This window comes from Meleagris gallopavo, chromosome 5 (genome assembly GCF_000146605.3).
Source record: "Meleagris gallopavo isolate NT-WF06-2002-E0010 breed Aviagen turkey brand Nicholas breeding stock chromosome 5, Turkey_5.1, whole genome shotgun sequence".
Taxonomy (NCBI): Eukaryota; Metazoa; Chordata; class Aves; order Galliformes; family Phasianidae; genus Meleagris; species Meleagris gallopavo.
The window spans coordinates 29,587,194-29,607,098 of record NC_015015.2 but is presented as its reverse complement, the minus strand read 5'-3'; the positions used below and the strand labels follow the sequence as shown (position 1 = coordinate 29,607,098).

The 19,905-nt window shown below is 33.9% G+C and overlaps 1 long non-coding RNA gene across 1 annotated transcript; it reads right to left on the bottom strand.

Moving 5' to 3' along the window:
- Positions 1-14,361: 14,361 nt before the first annotated feature.
- LOC109367788 lies at positions 14,362-19,899 on the bottom strand. Its single transcript, XR_002115222.1, has 2 exons — positions 19,706-19,899; positions 14,362-19,346 (listed from the first exon to the last, which is right to left on the bottom strand). It is a non-coding gene; the product is annotated as an uncharacterized LOC109367788 (long non-coding RNA).
- Between the last annotated feature and the right edge of the window lie 6 nt (positions 19,900-19,905).

The window sequence follows — 19,905 nt, the reverse complement described above, 5'->3', positions numbered from 1 at the left end:
CATAGATATTCCATTAATGAATAATTGAGACAGTTCATACTGCTTTTGAAAACATACCCCAGGATGAATAATTTTCAAATGTACAGTAAGCTCACAGCTGATGGATACTGAGTCATCACTGTCTTATGCACTTTTTTCCAATCAAGAAGTGACGTAATTATTATATTTATTAATATGCATTACCAGAAAACTTAAAAAGTAATTTTAATGATATGTGCAAATTACCTTAGTCTAAAACTCACCTAGCAACAGAGAATACAGAGAAGGTAATAGAGAAACTCCTGTTCATATCATTTTCATAGCTTCTTACATATTCATGTTCCAAAAGGATTTCTTTTGCAGAAGTTCATGCTCATCTAACCAGATACTTAGTAACTAAAAATGTATGAAATTTAAATCAGCTTTTTATATGGACTTCTTTTTGTCACTGTTTTAGCAAACCATCAATGGTAGACACCTATAAATGTATAATGTGATGGATTACACTGTAATGCAGTCTGGAAGCATGAGGAGGTGATGTTTGCTCTTCAGTGCAATCCCTTTTCATGTCAAATGGAATGCATTTGAATTAATAGTGCATTGTCCATGCAATAGGTAAAATACAGTAGCTTTCCCTTTGAAAAATGTATCTGATTTTGCTCCAAATGATAAATATGACGAGTAAATATATTTGTTATAAAAAGATTATAAGAAAAAAAAATCAAAATATCAAATTAGGTTCGAATTCCTGTTATAAACTTTTTAAAAATAATCTTTAAAATTTCTATTTAAGAAGCTTTTTCTCTTCATGGTTTGTCAAAGTACATTGACAAAACAACAAACTTACACTTCATGCAGATATGCATGAACGTGGAGCATGTCATCCTGAGGAAGCTGGGAAAGTTAAACCAAAATAGCCGAAAGGTGTGAATGTAAAGCATATTATGTAAAGAGCTCTACAGTTCTATGTGAAAACGTTTTTGTAGTGTTCTAGCAATAAGACCACTTTGCTTCCCTGCAGGACTTGAAAGCAGAGAAGTGAGGTCTAGATTTGCATGCTTAGATAACCCAGTTAAGCCTTCCTGAGAATTTTCTGGTAAATGCATATCCAACTTCTTTACAGCTGTACTTAAAGTTACAAATTACTTTACTCACAAATTAAATTGCAGTAATCTTATGTTTCAGAAAAGTTTCAGGTGAAAGAAAGTGGATCTTGTTTATGATGCATACACTTTGCATTAATGCAGAATTCACCATATTAATTAATAGACACTTATTTCACAAGCTACAATTTTTTTTTCCAAGACCAGTATGGGGACAGTTCTCCACTACTGCAAAGTCACAGAACAGCAAGAGTGACAATGCAGTTTGTGAGAGGTAGATTATTTTTTTGCAGTAGAAGCTTTCAGTATTTTCTGTATGTAGAATAGGCCTTTACTAAACTTATAACCCTCTTGTGAAATAGCTGTTTTTCTTCCACTAAGAAAAGTTGCTGAACAGATTAAAAAGTTAAGATTTGGGGTGCTCTGACTGGGGTAGGATTGAACCAGGTACAAGATAAGACAAATATGCAGGGTGGAGAGAGAGCCTAGAACAGGACAGAACGAATGTGCTCGTTCTTGGAATTACTGCTTTCCCATCTCCATGGAGAAGTACATAATATACCCAAGAAAGAACAGGTTAGTAAGGGGCCTTATATGAAAATGTATCATAGCAACAGGAGCAGGGAGATTGTGAGCTTGAGATGCTCAACCAATGAGCAAGCGCCAGGAGAGCATTACCTGTGTCAGGCTTAGGGTATATAACAGAATGAATTTTGATGACCAGCGCGCAATTTCTCCCTTGCCAATAGGGGGCGTGAACCCGCTATTGCAATAACGAATAAAGTTTGCTGCTGTCACTAAGATTCTTGCCTACCTTGAAATTTTTGACTTTGAGTGTTTATCACAATGCTAAGGATAAACTTGTGCATTCAAGATACATAAAATAAATGGCAATAAGTAGTCTCTTATTTTCCTAACTTTGCAAACTAAAAAAATAAATAAATAAATCCTAGTATCTGTCCAGTACACTGCTTAGTTCCCCCTCACCCCCCAAACCAAAACTCAGAACTGAAGTTATACTCAAGCTGCCTGTCAAGTATTACTTACTGTGAGTGCCAACAAGATATTTCCCGCTTTTCTAATTGGGTAACACAGCTAATTACTGTTCTGCGAAATCATATTTGAGTGGCAGCTTGAATGTAAACAGAAACTAATTTCAGATGATATTGTATAAACATTTGGAATAGGGATGTGCAAGAACTGGAGTATCAAATAAATAAATTTATACCCTGGACAATAAAAGTTACCTGTGTTTCATGGCTATCTAATCTCTGATAACAATTCTTTAAAATTACATGGTTTCCTGCCAAATGCCCATCATACTTTCCATAAATGCTTTGCCACAGTATTCATCAGAAAAAAAAAAATACAGTCAGAGATGGGTTGGAAATCACAGAAAGAAAACATGAAAACCACATGTTAAAGTAAAGTAGATTTTGGATATACTTTAAACCACATCAGATTAAGCCTATAAAATGTTAAGTGAACAGACTTAATCCATAGTACAAAAGCATAAGAATGATAAGATGTTTAAGGTGAAGTTGAAAACATCTCTTAAAACTGTATGCAAATTAATTTCAGAAGTGCTAGGATAATTTGTAGATGATATCTGTTTTTGGTCATGAGTTGTATCAATATCTCAGTTTTTTAATTGCTCTCCATGACTCCAAGTTTCCTTTTTTTTGCACTTTTTTATGTTGAATAAGAAAGAAAAGAACTGAGACACACATTAGCACCTAGGCCAAAAGACAAGGTATTTGGAATTAGAGAGTGAGGAGATTAGAAAACAGACCAAAGCAAAATACAATAGAAAGGATGGTTATCTGCCGGTAATTTTATTAAGCAAAATTATGTTATTACTTAATTTTTTCCCCCTAATCTAATGCTTTACTATATTAGTTTATAAACCACTGCTCTCCAGATTCCCAGATTCCCTGTTAGAACGATCATATTTCATTTACTGAAAATGTCTGATGAAGGTTCACAATTACGGTTCATTCATATTAAGTCTTTCTGGACAGTTCTAGCAGCTTCAACATATGACCAGGAACCAGCAAAACCTCTGAATTTTTACTGAGAATTTGAAAACTGTTCCTAATGCTCAATTTGTTGTAAGATCTGCTGTTTCTACCAAAAGTGCCCTTTTCAAAGTTTACTCTCAGATTCTTTGAAAATGTTTTGTGTTGTTGAAATTCTCTTCGAAGATAAGGGGGGAAAAAAAACAAAGTAATTTCAAAATAGAATTCTTCTATCCTACAATGAAGGAACTGGGCTTGTTCAGTCTGGAGAAGAGAAGGCTATGAGAAGACCTCATCATGACCTTCCAATATTTATAGAGAGATCATGAGCAGGAAGGAAATAAACTTTTTACATAGGTAGGTAGTATTAGGACAAGGGGGAATGGTTTTAATCTAAAAGATGTGAGATTTAGACTAGATATCAGGAGAATCTTTTCACTTAGATGAGGTTTTGGAACACATTGCCTTTGGATACCCTGTCCCTGAAGGTGTTCAGTGCCAGGTTGGGTGGGGCCCCTGGGCAAAGTGATCTAATACTTGACCTACCAGTTGACAACCCTGCCTGCAGCATGGGAGTTAGAATATGATGATCACTGAAGTTCCTTTCAATCCAAGTTATTTTATGATTCCTACTGGAAGAATGTGCAGATCGAACTGTGATCACCTATTCTGCAAAATAACTGCTGAGCATAGACTCACAAGGAGATCTCACATCAGAAGAGAAATACTCTTCCATCAAGGACTCTTTTCTGTAAAAATCTTGAGCATGTTACAGGATTCATAGTCCTCCCAGCCCAAGACCAATGCCTTCTTCCATTCCCCAATGAGATGGCTATCCCATTGTCAGCATTAGATATTGCTGCATGTCAATTAATTGTTTAAGAAGACAGCAAGGAGAAGTAAATTTAATTCTAGCTTTCCACACTACTACAGTCAGTGACCTTTAGAAAAACATCTACAAGCCATAATTCTGCTATCTTCACAAAGAACTTGCTACTGGTTTATTAAACATTAGAAATAATTAAAGTGCAAGAAAAAATTCTTAGTGTATCGACATTTGGAAAAAAACACCCTTTGCTGTATAACTAATACTTAATATACAAAACATGCAATAGCTTTGGTTCATGTTAGGACATACTCTTTGATCCAATTATAGTTAATGCTCATATCAGAACAGATATCCTCAATGTGAACATTCATTTTCCTTCCATGAATATTTTTGTATCCTTAAGACATCTCAGAACTATTCATATCGATAAACTGTAATACAGATTTATCTGGAGCTGTAATACAGCAAAGGCCTTCTGAAGGGTCTGAGTAACATCATATTACTCAGCATAATAAATACCAACTGCAAAGTGAGCTGGCACTGTAATAAATAAGAGATGGGAAATTTAGTAAAACTCACAGTGTATGAAAGGGGATGTAATGTTAGACCCGATGAGAAGACTCACTGCTGATAAATGAGTATAGGTTTTACAGCTATAGGAATAGGTCAATTGCTTACTTGCAAATTTAAACTGGTAAACATTAATCTTTAATTCTGCTTATAAAACAGATAGAGAAATCTTTGTGTCCTGCTTGCAAAACAGGACTTGTAATGAAAAGTCCAGCAATAATAGTAGAGAGGCACAATCCTAGACTAGAATAAATGAGAATAAGCCCAAGTAGAGCAGCCACAGATGCAAAAACAAAGGAAAAAAAACTCCTTACCCTTAGAAAGCCTCCAGTACACAAGGATCTCCAGTCTGGGAATGGGTGGAGCCAGAATCCACTCATTCAGGTGCATTGCATGCAGCTGAACTCCCCTGGGTTGGCCCTGCCTTCCATCAGGTGCTCAATCACTGTTTCAGCCCATGACTTAGCATTTCTGCTATACTCTTGGCTTAAGATTTTATACCAAAGAGAAATAAAAAGTTTAGTTAGTCTCAAATATTTTTACTTCTTATTATATCAAAAGAACTGGATTTTTTAAAAATTTTATTTATTTTTGTGGAGGATTTAATTCATGATAAAACAAAGAATGTGTTTGGAAACCTTTTTAGATTCACCATCTAGGAAGCCACCCAGATCAGACATCCTCTCTATACAAGATATCAGCACTACGGCTTTGGCCTCCCCTCATTACCAAAAAGCATAATAATTTCTTTAAAGATTTTATGTCTTGGAAATACCAAGACTTTAACTACAAACTACAAGGTCAAACAGTGCAAACATTTAATTTACATGCATATTTTCCATTCAGAAACTCATAAGCATTTGTCAGTTAAAAAAACAAAGAAACAAAACCAAAGTAATATTTAAAGACTCTCTGTACATAATAGAATTATGTTTGACTGGCTAGCTGGCCTCGTTATTTGAGCTGCTTCTTTGTTAAGCATATTTGTAAATATCAATCTGAAATTAAATTCATTTCACTGTATATCGTGATAACTCATTTTCTCATGTATACATTTTATTGGGAAATTTATTTATTGGAATAGTCAAAGAAGTTAAAGAAATACAATGTACATGTTTATGATCTGTAATTATCTGTATAGAAATTACATTGAAACATAATTTCTTCTTGCAGACATAATGTTGAATAACTGAATACAATTTTGATATAAAAAACAATGTTGAATAACTGAAAGTCAGCAAAGTGCAAACTGGAAGCAAGATTCTATTTTTGATGACAAGAAGAATTAACTATATTTAGCAGTTTACCAAGAAATAGAATACATTTATCATAACTTGGAATCTTTAAATTGAAATGTGCGAGTTTCCAACAGATTTTTTGTGTGTGTGTGTGACTCTGATTTATGGTTTTCTACGGGAAAACTGTCTGAAAATCTCTAGTCTCTTCTGTGTAAAAAGCCAGTGAAGTTGATTATAATAAGGTCTTTAAAATGCATTAGTGTATTTATCAAGCCTTCTAAAGTTTGAACTGATACGAACTGGGTTGTTTTTAGTTTTTATTATTTTTTTTTATTTTTATTTCTATTTTGTAATGTATTCTGGGTCTGAAACTGAATGTCATATTTGTGACACTGATAGAGGCAGAATTTAAACACCATCATTTTCTTCACTGTAATCACTCAGACATTGACCAGGACCTTCTTCCTTGCTGCTGTATCAGCCACAGGTAATTTGTAAATAACAGTGACTGGCCACTATAAAGTTTGTCCTTGTAACACAAAAGAGACAGCTGAAAAAAGGAGAGGGAGGATTCTGCCCACTCAGTGGCAGGTGGGAGATCTGTCTGTGTCAAATTATCATTTCCATTTTGTCTTGTGATTGTAACATTCACCGTGAATTAGAGCATTCATTTTGTAGCAGCATCTTGACGCCTTATTGAAGGAACCATAATAGTCTATGACAGAGCAATCAACAGCTTTCACTACTGAGTGGGTCTTCCTTACCAGAGAGAACAGTGATTAGTGGTAGATTGGTAGAGCCATTAACACTGAGCAACTATTGAGGCAATGGAAGGGACAACAGGAGAGGTTTAGAGCTGCAACTCAGACTTCCTCCTCCCCACTTCCCACTCTATGTATATGATTCAGATGGGAAGACAACATGTGAAAACCATTCTTCCCTGAGCAAGGTAGATCAAACAATAACTGAGTCAATAGGACCTGGAAAGCAGCACAGGGGTTTGCTAGATCTAACTTAGGTTTAGATCAATTTTAGGACTCCCAGGTGCAGCAATATCTAGTCCTATGGAATACACATAAATAAAACTGCATCATAAAACCAGTATTATTGCAAACATTCCTAATAAGCAAGGTAAGAAGAAATGCTGAGAAATGTTTTTGTGCTTTTTTTTGTAACATATAGTTACATTCATAAGAACACACTGTAGCTTAATGCTGGGGAGAAGAGAGGTTTCAAAAATAAAAATGGCCAACCACTGTGTGATATTCTGGGTTTTGCTTACTGATATGACTAGAAACGCCCATCTGAATTATGAATGGAGCAATACATAGTCAAATATACATTTACTCAAACTAGTTTTCTTTTGTGTTTCTGTACTATTTATTCTTCGGAAAAAATATATATACATGTAACATAGCTATTCTAAATAAACAAAAAGTATAGTGTATAATGCATTGAAGCCAATTCTATTTTGATTCCAGTCACCTATGCCATTTGTTTATTAACATTATCATTATACGTATTATTTGGGAAATTAACATGATATACAAAAAGTTGGTTGAAATAATCAGTTTTGAATACTGAATACACAACTCAGAAACAGATGGTGACTGTTGAAAACCACATAAATAAAATATAAAATAATGTAGTGATTAGAAAACATTCCCATATAAATTCGTTTACGAATATGCTAGCAAAACTGTAACCTATGGTCTTGTTTAGAATGAGTTTTCTAGTAACTGTCATTTATATTTGTACAGTACTACAAATTAATGCTGTCTTTCTCTACTTTCAGCTAAAGAAACTGCAATAAATGCATTAAAGACCATAGGAATATTTTCTTCTAATATGTATTAGGAAAAATCATTATTTTAGGAACTGTTCAGACTGAACAAGAAAATTGTTCTTTGTGATTTTAAAATTTCACTTACAAAGTATTATGCCTTTCTTAAGCATCTTGGAAACATTTCCGCTAATGCCTGAAGGTGCAAGGGGCTTTTTTTCTGGGTAACCAACAAGAAGGAAACAAAACTCTTCGAGAATCAAAAGTCCCCATCAAAAAATCAGTTAGTTCACTCAACTCCACTTAACTAGCTGAGTCAATTAGCCAGACTTGAACATTTCTTTTATGAAAGATACCCAGTTTTTGAATTCTGCAAATTCACTGGGCAAGTATACTTAGGATATCAAAATAGAAAAATATATGAAAATCAAGAAAAAATATTTTAATCATATTATTCAAGCCCCATTCGTGCTTGCCTGCTTGTATTGTTTTGTTTTGTTTTTTCCTATTATTAAAAGCAAGAAGAAAGTTGTGGGAAGTAGACAACGATAGTTGTGAAAATTAATCACTATCTTACATTTATGACATCACAAAAAATCCTTCGTATAAACAGATGAAATAAATTTGTTCAGAATTATTCCTGAATTATTGGATATCTGATCAGTTCTTTGTGACATGCAGCATATATTTCTGGGTATCATATTTCTGGAAATCAGAGGATTTCAGTCTCACCTATCACAAAATACTTTTCTCTGCTATTATTCTCTCTCTTCAACAAAATGATCAAATAATTGTAATAATTCTACTTTGTAAGCTATATGACAAATCAAACAAGATGCAAAGATCATCAGGAAAATGGAAAATCTATCCTCTGAGAGCACTCTTGAGAATGACTTTTGAGGCTGAGACTACAAACTGCTGACAACAAACGTATCAGGGTATACATACCAATGAGGAAAAAAGAACAATTCAAAGACACAAAGCATTTGAAGAACAAATGCTGACGTCAAAATCCATTCAAACTAGAAAACAGAAGAGAACAGGTAAGTTCTGTCTTCCTATGGAAGAACATGGGAGACTAATGGCTACTAGGAAGTTTATTGAATTTCTGAAATGATCCTGATAATTCAGTCCCTGAAGAAGTGAAGCACTCCACTCAGTGACTTTGGAGGTTTTCAGTTTTAATATCTGAACAAAAATGGAAAGAGGAAAAAGTCCTGCTAAAATTGGGAGCCATGCTTACAAGTATGTCTCAAACAAATGTTAAATATAATTGGAAATCTTCCTTCACACATACATATGTCAGCAACTTTTCTAGCTACTTCTGATTTGAATTAAGACTTCTTTTACTTGAAGTTACCTCTTGCAGAACGAAGAAGTACCTGCTGTATCTAAAAGAAACTGAAAAATATCTCTTCCTAATACCAGCAGCTGCATGAATAAGAAAACAGAGCTACACTTGCTAGAAGCTGTTGTGCATGCAGAGGTTTGCTGCCATGATATCTTCAGTTATCGATTCTGTCCTAGCCTCATCCTTGGTGGTGAAAAAGAAACATTTAATGTTTTTTTTTTTTCAAACTACAAAACTCAGTTGAAGTCTTGGAAGCTAATCCACCAACACAGTTTGTAACACATTAAGTATGAGCTATTCCTATTGCTTGCCCTTCAGCTTTAGCTGACTTCTTACTCAATAAACACAATTTTGAAAAAGTTATCTAGTGGGTCATTGTTAAAAATGCTGTTGGTCTGTGGTAGAGCATGAATACAATTCATGTAATAGACTCGGTGTTTCCTGAGCTATTGTCTCTGGAGTTGCTGGCACCAGCAGCTGATGCCATGTGCAAGAGCAAGAGATGCTCCATACTGCGTCATTCTTTTCCCATTGGGATGTGCTCTGTCTGGGTATGATAGTTAAACAATCTCAACAGAGCTTTGGCTGGAAGGGTTTTTTGTACCTTTACAGTTATGACATTAATACATGGAAAAATATGCCATGTGCACCTCACTTGACACTTGAAATTTGCTTTAACCCTTCCTCTTCAATAAGACCCCATTACAGTAGATTTATGAAAGTATAGTTTAGTTGACCTCAAACAAAATCAGTTGAATTAAAAAAAAAAAAAAAAAAAAAAAAAAGACTGACTTAAATTTCCCTTACTGGCTTATTATTCTTCCTCCTCATGATTAGCTTTTCCACAAAGCCTTACAAATTTCATTGCCTTTCTAGTTTTAGGAACTTGTTCCAGGAGTATTAGTTCTCTGGGAAAATCTTCTCTTTGAATGCTATTCTATAAAACTTTTGAAAAGGTTATTTGTAAGAGCAAGTCTTGTAATTTGCAGTACTTTCTTTTTCTCATGGCATCTATTCAAATATTTCTCTCTCTCATTACCATTGTCTTCATCAGTCTAGGTTTTCTACTTCAGCTCTGTTTGTTACCTGATAGCCAAGACAAAAGTGAAAATATTATCTTGAGTATGATGACAATAACAGGCATTTAACATCTCAACCATATTCAATTGCATGAGTATCCAACTAATGCATCTCTATCCCAGTAGTCCTAAATAACTGCCAAAGGTTTGCTTTAAATGGACTAAAGTCTATTTCTTCTTTAGCAAAGTCTTTCTAATACCAGCATTTTACATTCTGGTAATTTTGTATAATTGTAAATGTATAATTTTATGCAAATATCTTTGAAAAACTGTTTGATCAAAATGTCTTGCAAGCAGGTTTAGGATTCACTTCACACATTCTGAAGCTATAATATTCTGACATATTAGTTCAGTTAGGTTGTGAATGGTTCACCACCCTTCATTTTCTAGTGACTCGATGTTTATGGCATGTGCTCAATTGTTTTAAAGCATGACTAAAAAGTGTAAAACTGGTCTATGAAATCACTAGTCCAGAAAAAATTCTCTGCTCCGCTGAATTCAATAAGCAGTATGCACATTCACTTTCTTTGTCAATTACTCTTCTTCTTTTTTTCTTTAACCTTTTGAGTGTTTCAGAATTGTAGGGTTGGAAGAAATATTCAGAAATATCAATTTTCTATATGCAAACTTTATAGCACAGAAAACACTTTTTTATTATTTTTACATGAAAATGTAGATTTTTCCAATAATTACAGCTTTGCAAAGCAGACCAGAAAATTGTACCTACTTCCTCAAGACAACTTAGAGAGAGTGAGGGTAAAAACACACCCTATCTGTGTACTCATCATTCTGCCATAAGAAAAAGGGAGCACTGTAATTTGGAGTTTAGAAAACAGAAAATGACATTAAATAAACCTATTTCCCAAGAAAAGCACATCCAAAAATACCTTTCCTTCAAATGTTTCTTCAATCCTTGCATGAAGAAAGTACACTGAAATAAATCTTTAAAATAAAATCTCCCTTTTGGATGCTAGCAGCTTTTTCAAATAGTCTAGTCTATGATGAATGAGGTACAAAATTTAAAAACCTGAAAGATGTTTATGGCCATTTTAAAACTAATTATATTCATTGTATCCTGTTGAATTAATTAACTGTATTCATTAGAATTCTTTTGACCAGCATTCTATCTCTGCTGGGATCTTCTGTGGTGGCAGTGGGGTTTTCTGATCATTTAGGTAACTTTTAAAGTGAGACTGAGTAAGATATGGGAAATTCCCTGTTTGATTTATTCCTCAGCTCTTCCCATTTTGTGAGGCAGACATTATAATTAAAAAAAAAAAAAGACTTCAGGATTTTTCTATTTTTTTTTCAATTTTCAATTGTATTTAAAGTGCCAAAATTGTATTTAAAGTGCCAAAATTGTCTACATGGAAAAAAACCCACAACATTTTCTCTTCAAAATAGGCTAAAAAGAAGGCAAATAGCTTTCGTACAATTAGAAAGTATGATATCTCGTTTTACTCTGCTCTGCTAAGGAGGTATATACGCCTCACTTGAAACAGTGTCTAATATTCCACAGATGGCAATTACCTTCAGAGGAATGGCTAGGGACTTAATTAAAAGGCAGAGAGTAAGCAAACTAAAATGCTAGAGAAGCACATGAAAAATCTATACATTATCCAAGGGTCTCTATAGAACATTTAGGAAACTAAAAGTGTCTTTTTTCAAAATTTACCTTCCTTTCCTCACAAAAGGTTTACTTTAAAATAAAGGTTAGGTACTCTATATTTAATATTTTATTTTGACTAACTGAGCTTATTGTACAACAAAGCAAAATATATTTGACTGAATAATATTGATTTTACATGAAAGCACATCAGTTAGTGAAATGCAAAAACCAATAAAGCATCACCCCAGGCTGGGATAGATATCTAGACACAATTTATTTTTACATTTAAACCAATTATTGAACTTGTTGCATTTAAAAATGTGCACCATATATCCTTACAAGGACTTTTTTATTCAATCATACCAATTGCATTGATCTCCATATTCTATATTAAACACAAATCTTAAATTAAAGCTGACAATTTTGAAGGCCGTGGTACAAGATTCTAAGCAGAAATAAATTCTGCAAGGCTTTCTTTCTGTGCTTTTATGCCCAAACATTAATGCAAACATTGATTACATTTTAACACACAGTTTGTAAGCTACTTCAATGTTTATTTCTTCTTAATATTTGTTCAATAATATTACAAACTTAAAGAAACAATTTCCTACTGTTGCACTGAAATACAATAATATACCCCTCCAGTACCTAAAGGGGGCCTATGAAAAAGTTGAAGAGAAACTCATCAGGGAGTGAAAAACAAGGGGTAATGGCTTCAAACTAAAAGAGGGTAGATTTAGATTTGTTATGAGGAGCAAATAGTGAGGCATTGGAATAGGTTGTCCAGAGAATTTGTAAATGCCCCATCTCTGAAAGTGACCAAGGACTGGTTGGATGGGGCTTTGAGCAATCCGGTCTGGTGGAAGGTGTCCCTGCCTACGTCAGGGAGACTGGTACTGTACACTAGAGCGTGGTTATTTCTTTCCAATCCAAATCATTCTATAACTCTATGATAATGTTTTTCATTAATAATAGAAAGATAGTATAAAATAGATATTTAAGCACAATTGTTGATGAAACATCTAAAACTATAAGAGCTTCTACGAAAGTTTTTCAGAGAGACATGATTTTTGCATCTACCAAATTGCAACCAAGCAAACAAAGTTATTTTAATTCATTATTTTAATTGCCAATTTGTGTCTACAAAGATAGGCATTAAGACTCAGAGAAGCTATTTACATGGACTAGTCTATTATGTATGTAAGTGTAGGACTGATGCTAAGTATTTTCTTGTAGAAACCCTGGTCTTCTGAAGATGGTGGCAAAGCTTCAGTTTTGTACAGAGGCCAGTCTCTGTTTATCCAGCTCCTTTACACCTTGCTACATCATCTCTATACTTGGTAGGAAAATCATTATGCTGCTTGGAAGAATCTCCTTGTATCTCCCTGGCTCATCAGTTTACCAGCTTTTAAAGCTCCGTTGACATTGTTTGTAGTTTGTAACTTCTCTCTCCCAATAGTTTTCAATTAGTTTTAGAAGCATTTGCAACTCTCCGAAGCTTTCAATTGTTTATATAGAGTTTGCATAAAAGTGAAATGGAAGAATCCAGACATTGGAAATATTACCAAACATTCAAAATGCTCAGCATTCTCTTAACTCTTCTCCATGTCTTCATATTTTTATGTGCATACCTTGCAGTCAAATGAACAGCATAAGAACCAAGGAGGGAATTTCTCAAATACTCCGAATAGCCGCACATCACTACAGATTATGACTGCTTGGATTTAGGTAACATTTTTTTGGCTGAGGAAACATTCCAATGGGATAGATTAATCTATGTAAACCACACAGCTCAGCTGTTCAGCATTCTAAATTGCCACCTCCGTCTTCTTTCAGCACAAAAATGTGCATTTTTTCCTATAATAAATATATTTTATAATAGCAATAAGGCAACTCCAGGGTGTACGGTTATCACGAGATAATCATACCCTAGAGGAATTTGCAGATACTTGGCTATGCCTCATAATACCCCATGTGTGTATTTATCTCATGATAACCCTACTCTCTTTTGTATCTTATTGCCTAATTATCCTCTGCTAATGCAAAATACTAATTTTTTGTCTGAAACAATATGTGCAAGAATGCATTGCTAACAATTACTAGAGGACGTTGACAAACAATACTGTCACTATTTTATACTCTTTTTCCAGTTGGAAATTTACATAAAGAACCAACTTTGGATGCTTTTTCCAAACCACTTCAAATCCTTTTAGGCCCTGCAAACTAAAATATTCAAAGCTGTTCAGGTAAAAATCTATTAAAAATTCCATCTATATTCTCACAATGATTTATATCATTTTACTTACATAAAACATTTAAATTCTTTCTTCTGTACTTATACCTCTTTTGTATTTCTATTCTAGTACATAGAATGTGGTTTGCTGCTTATTTCTTATAGACCCTGAAGGAACTTCACTTTTATTATAGGACCACATACCTGAAATTTATTTGAAATTATCTTTTTTTTTTCTTTTTTTTCTTTTTTTGTGGTTGTTGATGTGCAAGTGGAAATTAAGAAACTAAATCCAATGAATTTTTTCTTCATTGCAATAGAAATGTAAGTTGTAACACCTGCATTTAACCAGTGATGAAATTTGAGATAAGAAATACTTAGAAATAATATCCTCAAATTCCTCAGTTGAAAAATATTATAAAAGTTACAATCATTCACAAGCCATTGAAAATAAATCAGTAAAAATAAGTTTAATTTTTTTAAATGATAGATTTATTCTGCAAAATAGTAAAAGTTATAAAACACAGTAAAAGCTAATGTACCATGTCAAAATTGTCTGTATAAGATACATATTTTCCTCTTAATAAAAACTGCATACTTGAGAATAGGTTTCTGGTCAAACGGTAATCTGACACATTAAGATGATATCAAACTGTACCAAATGTACTAAAGAAAATGTTACCAAAATACATTAACTCTGCAATTAACCTATGATTATACAGACTTCATCATTCTACATTAATAATATTGCTGAATGTTTTTAATGCACATTTCATTCACATTGCATGAGCCTTAACTAAGTAAAAAGAATTTGTTTGTTTCTTTGTTTGTTTTTGTTTTTTACCATGGGTAATGTAAACAAAATAGATAAAGAAATATCTAAAGGAAGGTGGGAGGTAAATGGATGAGGCCAGGCTCTTCTTGGCGGTATGTAGTGATAGGACAAGGAGTAATGGCCTAAGATTTGAATGGAGGAAGCTCCTTACTATCATGTGAAAGAACTTCTATACAGGATAATGGAGCACTGCAATAGGTTGCCCAAAGAAGTTGTGGAGTCTTCTATAGAGATATTCAAGATCCGTTTGGATGCCTACCTGTGCAACTATTGTAGGGTACCTGCTTTAGTAGGGGTGTTGGGCTCAATGATCTCTTAAGATCTAACCCCTGCAATTCCATGATTCTGTGAATCTGTGAAGCCTTTGGACTATCCACCAGTAATGGCAAAACAAATTTTTGTGTAAGCAAAAATAGTAGAAGACAAACAGTCAATTATTTATGAGAGAAATACATTTATTGTAGCGAGAAACATACAGTAAAAAAATGCAATCTTGAGTTTTAAATGTATGTGTTTTATATATCTATAAAATATAATATGCATAAATATTTTTAATCTTGTATAAGCTAGCATTCTTTACTGCATATATCGAACAAAACTCTACTTTTAAAAGCACTACTTGATTAGATCTGCAGTCTTTGGCTTCTTATTTCCTTTGTTGTAAGCTACAGTTAATGAAGTCAAGATTTTTTCTTCTCAGAATATCTATTTAGATGAACTACTTCTATGTAAAATGGTTTCAAATTCCTCATCCTCCCAGTCAATCAGTTCTTCTGAAAAGCACGTAAGTTGCCTCTCTTAAAACTGCTTACGGATGTCATCTCTCAATTGTTTGATTATTTTAGATAGTCTTCTCTAAATTGTAGTTTCATGGTGTCAGTGGAAGTGAATTGTCTTAATACAGCTCTGCTCAGAAGTTGCTAGCTCTGCTGCTATCCTGCCTGTGTCATTCTTGTCAAAGCTTGACACTGTACATTATTCTTGGAAACAGAAACATGGGGCGTATATCCAGTTAACATATAGTAAAATAATGATAAGAAATACCATAAACTCAAGATGATGCTGATACGTAAAAATCTCACCAATCACAGCAGCTGCTGTTTTAGAACAAAGATTTAAGTTCACAATTTATTTATCTTAATAGAAAAAGTACCTAATAATCTGTAAGAAACCTAAGACTGTACAAGGCAGGAACAGGCTGTGAGGGAAAGATACATACACTACAATTAGCAGTCCAACCATTCACCTAGCACCAATATTTCCCCTCTAAACACATCCCTTAGTAAAACAATTAAACATTTCTTGGACATCTCCAGGGATGGTGACCCAACCACCTCCCTGGGCAGTACATTCCAGCACCTGCCCACTCTTTCAGGAAAGAAATTTTTTCTAACAACCAACCTGAACCTCCCATGTCACAACTTGAGGTCATGCCCTCTAGTCCTATCACTAGTTACTAAGGAGAAGAGGCTGACTCCCACCTCATCACAACCTCTTTTCATGTAGTTGTAGGCAGCGATAAGGTCTCCGCTGAGCCTCCTCTTCTCCAATCTCAGCTCCCTCAGCCACTCCTTATAAGACTTGTGTTATGACACCCCACCTATCTCCAGATACTCTTCTATAGAATAAGTCATGGAGAAGTCCTGTTGTCCTGTTTTTACATTGGCCATAGTCTTTCTCAATTCTGTGGATGTTTTAAGAGCGATGTATATATTAAGTTACAGTGATAAAAATAATAAAAAATTAAAATCCATTTTGCTTTATGCTGAATTAAATTAAACACTAAATAATCTTTCGTACTCAAATCTAAAAGATACCATCCTGCTTGCTGATTCCAGTTCTTCTCTTGTTTTGTGTTTTGCATTATAAAGTTATTGAAGTGAAAATCACTAAATTAACTAAATTTAGTTAACAATTAACTAAACACAATGATTATTAGCTAACTAGTATGATATTTCATTCTGCAAGCTAGAGAGGTAAAAGATCTCATATTTCTTTATTAAATGCATAGATATTCGTAATATCTATGAATATTTGAGCAACTTCTGTATTTTACTCTGACTTCAGTACTGCTGATGTGTGTAAAGTAGTCTAAGTCTGTGGTTCAGATAAGCAAGCACTCTCCTGGTTTCAAAAATGAATTTAAGTCAAGAAGTAGACAAGAATTTATCCACGCGCATACAGAAACAGTTCCACTTTAAGCAGGAGCTGTTCTGTTTATCCTCCAGAGATGTCATCTCATTTTCATGAGTCTAGGAGGACAACTGTAGTTACATTCAAGAATTTTCAGGTTGAATGTAGTCAACCTAGTAAATTTTACTCAGGACTTCGTGTGGTTTTTGGACATTAAACAAGTCTGTTCCAGAATAGAAGGAAAGGAATTCTTACTTACTTTTATAAAATAAAACTACTGTTTTACTCTTCCTTTGAGATTTAATAGACTCTTTTAAAAGTCTTCTTAGATATTTTTCATGATATTTTTCCTTTCTAAATTGTTTGCAGTTTTTCAACTAGCAATTCAACACTTTTCTCACTTGCATTTATTATTAAAAGTTCACAAGCTACTCATCAAATAATTAATGCAGCTATCTTTTGTTTTAGAAAATCCTTATCAATTCTGGGATTTGTTTTTTCCGGAAAACAAATTTTTGGAAATTTAGTATTTTTGTTCAATTTTTCTGTAAGTTAATCACAGACTGGTTGACCTTTGGAGGTCATCTTTCCTCACACTCATGATAATCAAGGCCTAGAGCTATTTTCCCAGGATTATGTCCAGACATCTTCAAGATATCTCCAAGGAGGGAGACTTCACAACCTATGCCAGTGCTTGGTCACCCTCATAGAGAAAAAGTCTTTCCTGATGTTCAGACAGATCCTGTTTCTGTTTGTGCCCTTTGCCTCTTGTCCTATCACTGGGTACTCCATCTACTTTGCATTCTTATTTCAGGTATTAATATATATTTGATAAAATCTGAAACTTCTTTTCTCCAAGCTCAACAGCTTTCTCAGCACTAGTTCTCTCAGCTTTTCCTCACAGAATCCTTTCATCATCTTTGTGGTCTTGCATGGGGTTCTCTCGCATATATTCTTATCATTCTTGTAAGAGAGAGCCCAGCACTATACACAGTGCTCATCAGGGCTGAGCAAAGAGGGTCACATCCCTCAACCCACTAGCAATGCTTCTCCTAATGCAGCCCAGGACACTGCTGGTCTTTTTCTGCCACCACTTTCCAGCTGTGTGGCCTCCTGCATCTACAGTTTCATGGTCCAAACCAAATATTTCACAAAGATGAAAATTACTAAAAGAATCCCATTCCTTCCAACCCTATATTTTTCACAAGTGATTGATTAAGGAGCAGCCAACTCTCACAAGCGAGGCACAGTTTTGTCCTATGCTATCACGCAGAGATATTTCTATACCACATATATTCACATCTGTCTTTCTCATACTAATGCTTTTCTTTTGTTGTAATTAGGAAATAACTCAATAATGACAAAGGTATATTTGCTGCTAAAGTAATAGTAATTATTTATTACTTTCCACATAAAAACATTTTTAAAAATTTCTAGCATAAAGTTTCTGGAGAATAATATACTTTATTTTTTCAGTCAGAGAATAATAAAAGAAAGGGGTACAGAAATGTGCAAAACATGAAACTAACATGACAACTTGAAATATTAATTTGATACCAGAACAAATCTAATAGTAATAAAGTAAAATGCAGTAAGAAGTTTTTTCTGTTTCTTTAAATAAATTATGTGGTTTACAACATACTCTGCACAGACCATTCATAGAAAAGCAATGAAACAGTGTGACGGAACACAAGCAATTATGATTTTTTTGGATGTTAGAGTTGAGATAGAGACATGAGCATCTCAGGATAAAAATCAATACCAGTCGTGACTGAAGCTGTACACAAATGACTTGTCTTCAAGTTAAATCTGAAGGCTGTTCCAGATAGGAATCTGGGGTTACATAAGCAGTAGAATATTTGTGCTGTAGAATTTCAGTCTAAAAATATTTACTCAGCATTTCCTATTAAACCACCAAAAAAAAACAACCAAAAAACCTTAAGAATAAGTTTTAAATAGCTCTTCTTCATTGTGAAAAATGGAATTTTAAATATCTGAGTTTGATTATTTTAAAGTATCTTATTTGTAACTGTTGTTAACAAAAGATTGTTTAAAAAAAATGGCTGAAATAATTTCTTACAAAGATCCTCAAAAACGTGAATCTCCGAATTTCAATATATGCTTACATAAATAAACTTATACAATCTTATTCAGATTTGCCAGAGATGGCCTAAAGTAAATTTATGCCCCCTTTAGGAGTTTTACATCAGACTCAGTATGGCCAGGATTTTCGCCTACATGGTTACTTCTACATATATTTAATATGTTGGCCTTGTTTCAGCAAAGCACTTAATGTATATGTAAATTCATCGCCAAAATACATTTTACTTTTTGCTTAACTGTAAACATTTCTTTATGTGACATTTTCTTCAATGAAATGTAATATGTACTTTTGCTTTTGTAAGGTCTTCCATTTTTGTGTAACCAAAGTCAGGTTAAGATATTTCTGGTCATAAATTAGTGATTAAATCAAGATCTGAACAGTTTTAAGAAATGAAAGACAACGCTGTATCTGAAAGCAAAAACAGTCTCCAAGGCTGAATTATGCACTGGACATTGTAATACCAACACTTTGCTTCTTTATACCTGCAGGAAGAAAACTCAGACTGGTAAGTAAATGTCAATAAATTAAGAGCAAATTAAAGTTATGGAGCTAGCATTAAGAAATTCCATTTTGCACTGCAAGAGTTATAACTTTGGATAAAAGTTAATCTTGTCTTCTTGTGTGACTCAAGTCTGTCAATATCCTAAGTATTCATTATCTTGATTTATTCTTTTATTAATACTTGTTATGAATGCTTCCACTACTATTTTCATGCTACACTGTTATCAGAATCAACCTGGACTGGATAAATTTTTCAGCAGAGTTGCATTTGCTTGGTACACAAATGCCCACATTTTTCATCACCATTCCTACTCATGCTTCAAAAAGCAGACGTGCTTACCTCCAGGGACTGTCAGGCAGCTTCAATTCTTGTGAATGCATGATTTTCACAGCTGATATCCTGAAAACATCTGAGTTCATAGAAACCATGGGGTTCCTATGATTCCCTGAAGACATGCAGCAGAACCACATTCCTTTGAGTGAAAAATGACTCCCAGCTAGACAAATATGGTTTCAGAATAACAAAAACAGCACTACATA